Consider the following 6,000-nt stretch of genomic DNA (forward strand, 5'->3'; position numbering starts at 1 on the left):
GGCGATTCCTGGTGTTCTCTCAACCTGCTGATCATATCACTCAAAATAAAGTAAATTCAGACCCTTAGATCCACATTTGAGCTCTTGTAATATTGGATAAGATTTGTATGTAGGAAAGAATAAACAATTCTCTGTTTTTTATATCAGGAGTATTTGTATTCTTTAACAGATTTAATGAATCCCATCACACTTTAACATCCTCTATACAAATAAAGCAACTTATTTTAAAATCTAATCTTCACTAGACATCAGGAGTTCTTGAAATGAATGCTTTGAGTGTTTGTGCGAGTACAGCACCACAACCACCCCAGGCTTCTCTTAACTTGGTCTTTGAAAAACTCCACTTTGGCAAATGGTGTCAAATAAATGCATATATTCACAGTTTTTTTCCCTTTTCTTAATTTTGAGTCAGTGTTTTATGATGACACTGTCCTCTTGAAACTGAGAATCAGATATTCAGGAAGGAGATAGAGAAGTACTCTTACATGTATCAAACATGTTCATTAATAAACGCTGTCAGGAAAAAAAAATGTTTCTGATGCAGCTCCCACAAGACCATCATTTTCAGCATTTACTCACCTTCATGTTCCAAGACATTCTTTCTTTCTTTCTTTCTTTCTTTCTTTCTTTCTTTCTTTCTTTCAAATTAGCTTTTACTTTTGTATTTTAAGTTTTCATTAAAAAAATGTATTACATATTTAGTAATTTTGTTATGTTCTTTATCTTTATTGTGCTTTTGTTTTATTAGTTTTTTTATTATTTAAGTTGAATTTATTTTTATTAAAGTTTTAGTTAAAGTTTAGTATTTTATTTGTTAATCACTTAATCATTTAAATGCTTCTTTTTTTGATCTAAAAAATGTCAAATTATCATTTTATTTATTTATCTAATATCCATCTTCTACCGCTTATCCGGGGCCGGGTCGCAGGGGCAAGTCTAAGCAGAGAACCCCAGACTTCCCTCTCCCTAGACACTTCCTCCAGCTCTTCTGGGGGGACACCGAGGCGTTCCCAGGCCAGCCGGGAGACATAGTCTCTCCAGCGTGTCCTAGGTCTCCCCCGGGGTCTCCTCCCAGTGGGAAGCGCCCGGAACACCTTCCCGGGAAGGCGTCCAGGAGGCATCCGGAACAGATGCCCGAGCCACCTCAGCTGACCCCTCTCGATGTGGAGGAGCAGCAGCTCTACTCTGAGCTCCTCCCGGGTGACTGAGCTTCTCACCCTATCTCTAAGGGATCGCCCAGCCACCCTGCGGAGAAAGCACATTTCGGCCGCCTGTATCCAGGATCTTGTCCTTTCGGTCATGACCCAAAGCTCATGACCATAGGTGAGAGTAGGAACGTAGATTGACCGGTAAATCGAGAGCTTCGCCTTGCGGCTCAGCTCTTTCTTCACCACGACAGACCGGTACATCGACCGCATTACTGCAGAAGCTGCACCGATCCGTCTGTCAATCTCCCGTTCCATCCTTCCCTCACTCGTGAACAAGACCCCAAGATACTTAAACTCCTCCACTTGAGGCAGGAACTCTCCACCAACCTGAAGTGGGCAAGCCACCCTTTTCCGACTGAGGACCATGGCCTCGGATTTGGAGGTGCTGATTCTCATCCCAGCCGATTCACACTCGGCTGAAAACCGTCCCAGTGCATGCTGAAGGTCCTGGCTTGATGAGGCCAACACGACAACATCATCCGCAAAGAGCAGAGACGAAATCGTGTTGTCACCAAACCTGACCCCCTCCGGCCCCTGGCTGCGCCTAGAAATTCTGTCCATAAAAATCATGAACAGAACCGGCGACAAAGGGCAGCCCTGCCGGAGTCCAACACGCACCGGGAACAAGTCTGACTTACTGCTGGCAATACGAACCAAGCTCCTGCTCCGGTCGTACAGGGACCGGATAGCCCTTAGCAAAGGGCCCCGGACCCCATACTCCCGGAGCACCCTCCACAGGCCGCCGCGAGGGACACAGTCGAATGCCTTCTCCAAATCCACAAAGCACATGTGGACTGGTTGGGCAAACTCCCATGAACCCTCCAGCACCCTGTAGAGGGTATAGAGCTGGTCCAGTGTTCCACGGCCTGGACGAAAACCACACTGTTCCTCCTGAATCCGAGGTTCTACTATCGGCCGGATTCTCCTCTCCAGTACCCTGGCATAGACTTTCCCAGGGAGGCTGAGAAGTGTGATCCCCCTGTAGTTGGAACACACCCTCCGGTCCCCCTTCTTAAAAAGAGGGACCACCACCCCGGTCTGTCATCCCAGAGGCACCGTCCCCGACTGCCACGCGATGCTGCAGAGGCGTGTCAGCCAAGACAGCCCCACAACATCCAGAGACTTGAGGTACTCAGGGCGGATCTCATCCACCCCCGGTGCCTTGCCACCGAGGAGTTTCTTGACTACCTCGGTGACTTCAGCTTGGGTGATGGACGAGTCCACATCTGAGCCCTCAGCCTCTGCTTCCTCAATGGAAGACGTGACAGCGGGATTGAGGAGATCCTCGAAGTATTCCTTCCACCGTCCAACGACATCCCCAGTTGAGGTCAACAGCTCCCCACCTCTACTGTAAACAGCGTTGGTAGGGCACTGTTTCCCTCTCCTGAGGCGCTGGACGGTTTGCCAGAATCTCTTCGAGGCTGACCGATAGTCCTTCTCCATGGCCTCACCGAACTCCTCCCAGGCCCGAGTTTTTGCCTCCACAACCACCCGGGCTGTAGTCCGCTTGGCCTGCCGGTACCTGTCAGCTGCCTCTGGAGTCCCACAAGCCAACCAGGCCCGATAGGACTCCTTCTTCAGCTTGACGGCATCCCTTACTTCCGGTGTCCACCACCGGGTTCGGGGATTGCCGCCTCGACAGGCACCGGAAACCTTACGGCCACAACTCCGAGCGGCCGGTGCCACGTGTACTGATGGACACCCTTATGCTTGAACATGGTGTTCGTTATGGACAAGCTGTAACTAGCACCGAAGTCCAATAACTGAACACCGCTCGGGTTCAGATCAGGGGGGCCGTTCCTCCCAATCACGCCCCTCCAGGTGTCACTGTCGTTGCCCACGTGGGCGTTGAAGTCCCCCAGTAAAACGATGGAGTCCCCAGTCGGAGCACTTACCAGCACCCCTCCCAGAGACTCCAAGAAAGGCTGGGTACTCTGTACTGCCGTTCGGCCCGTAGGCACAAAAGACAGTGATAGACCTATCCCCGACCCGAAGTCACAGGGAAGCGACCCTCTCGTTCACCGGGGTAAACTCCAACACATGGCAGCTGACCTGGGGGGCTATAAGCAAACCCACACCAGCCCGCCGCCTCTCACCATGGGCAACTCCAGAGTGGTGAAGAGTCCATCCTCTCTCGAGGAGTGTGGTTCCAGAGCCCAAGCTGTGCGTAGAGGTGAGCCTGACTATAGCTAGTCGGAACCTCTCTACCTCACGCACAATCTCGGGCTCCTTCCCCGCCAGTGAGGTGACGTTCCACGTCCCTAGAGCTAGTTTCCGTGTCCAGGGATCGGGCTGTCGAGGCCCCCGCCTTCGACTGCCAACCGATTGTCTAAGCACCGACCCCTTACGGTCCCTCCTGTAGGTGGTGAGCCCACGGGAAGGCGGTCCCACGTCGCTCCTTCGGGCTGAGCCCGGCCGGAACCCGTGGGGGGAGGCCCGGCCACCAGGCGCTCGCATACGAGCCCCAACCCCAGGCCTGGCTCCAGGGTGGGGCCCCGGCTGCGCCATACCGGGCGACGTCACGGTCCTTTGATTTATTCTTCTCATAAGGGGGTTCTGAACCGCTCTTAGTCTGACCCGTGGCCTAGGACCTGTTTGCCTTGGGAGACCCTACCAGGGGCATATAGCCCGGGACAACATAGCTCCTAGGGTCATTCGGGTACTCAAACCCCTCCACCACGTTAAGGTGGCAGTTCAAGGAGGGGCTAATATCTAATATCTATATTTTATTGTATTTTAGCTTTATAGTTTTAGGTAATGATTATAATAAATGAATACATTTATCAATTTCATTAATCAGTTTAAAATGATTTAATAAAAAAAATGCCTTTTACATTCTATGTAAGAAAGTCAATGGAAACAGAATTTGTTCATTTTTAGTGAACAAATCATTTAAGTCTTGTGTCATGGTGCAAGGTTGTGACACTGTCAAGTTACATTATGAATAAAGAGGTTTAAATTTATAGCACTGACTCGCTTCACTAAATCTAAGTGCTGCTCTTATGATTTCAATCTCTCCTCAGCTCTCCTGTTAGCGATCCTGCATTCATGAACACTGTCCCAAATACACATCTCATTCAACTCCTCATTTCCACTAATGGGATAACAGCCAGCGAGTGTCAAATTCATTTTTAACTATGCTAATTTTATGACTTTTGAAGACCATAAAAGTGCCACAGGTTTGGCCCGAATCATGTGATTCACAGTCTAGAGGCTGATTTTATTACATCTATGAACTCATCAGACTAGATGAACCTTAATTAAGTCTAATATTGTTTGGATTTAATAACAGCGGGTCACCTGATACCATCAGAGGGTGTTTTATGAGAAGATTCAAATTTGCCATGCAGTCATAGGACCCGACAAAATAATGAGCATGACATTCTTGAGCTTGATGCCCTCTTCTGGAGCTTGTGGCATAAAATTCACACAGCCTAAATAATTATTTGGCAAAAGAATAAAACAACTGTCAAGCTGTAATAAGGAGTGATGGATATCAAGTAGATTGTGCTCTTTGTCCTATAGTGTCTTTCAGGGCATTACTAAAGAATCTCTCTGGCCGGATTCATACATAACAACAAGGACAGTCAAATGCATCATGTACTGTTTGACGTGAGTGAATGATGCATTTCAGCATGAACAAAATGTGTGCCCTTTACCATGCTGACTGGTCCATTGGGCAGTTACATGATTTTCTCCTGCAAGCAAACTTGCTTTGATTAGTCATACAGCATCTGTGAATGCTTCAGTAGTTTAGTAGACATCAGCTGGCCTACATGGAATCTGCCTTTGCAAAATTGTTACATCCATCATTGAAAAAGCTGTACTCATCACCTGCCCTTTTTTCAGCTCCATTTATCACATTGTACCATGTTTAATGGCAATCCCCAGGATACTACAAATTTCTGCAGTCACATTGAATCAAATTCACAACTTCAGGCATATTTCTGAGCATGAGAGGGAACGGGATAATTAGTGCAATGGCAATGTTTATTTTTATTTTATTTTATTTTATGATTGAGGCATTGGATCTTGTCTCATTGGATATTTAATTATATCTTGTAAATACTTTAATTCTCATATAATTTACATTTCTCATTTTCTTTTATTTAACTAATGTAGTTAGCAATGTTAAGAAAAAGCAACCTTATTGTTGTAAAGTGTTACTGTAAACCTTTATATATATATATATATATATATATATATATATATATATATATATATATATATATATATATATATATATATATATATATATAATTAGTTTTTATTCTTTGACTTGAGTAATGGGCTTTCATAGGAAATGTGGGTACTGACAAGTAAAACATATCATCAGCCAAGCTCTAATCCAGCCTGGGTGTTTCTTCAAACGCTCCCCTTCATTCTTCTGTGCGCAGCTAAAAATACACATTTTGTCCCTGAGGCCAACATCTCATTCCAGATTTGTGGTTGCGCTCAGTCTATCTATTCTCAGTGCCAGTTTATGGGCATCCATATGTCACGTCGGTAGGTCCTAGAGTAATTATGTGGCTGGCCTCGGTCATGAATGCTGGGTCTGAGGTTGGATTGGGTTTAGTTTTTTACAGTTTAGTTTTGTATGTGAGTGGATGTGAAAAAAGCATGTCCCCTGAACAAAAGCAAGGTCATCTAACTTCATCTTTTTGAACTACCAAGAAAACATTACTGTTTAGAGGCAGATAAGTTCAAAGGCATCTATCTTAAGGCCAGTTCCCCTGTTGATTCAAACAGTTACAGCCCATGGTTTTGGTACCCAGCATTATCTACGCATGTT

This window comes from Carassius carassius, chromosome 40 (assembly GCF_963082965.1).
Source record: "Carassius carassius chromosome 40, fCarCar2.1, whole genome shotgun sequence".
Taxonomy (NCBI): Eukaryota; Metazoa; Chordata; class Actinopteri; order Cypriniformes; family Cyprinidae; genus Carassius; species Carassius carassius.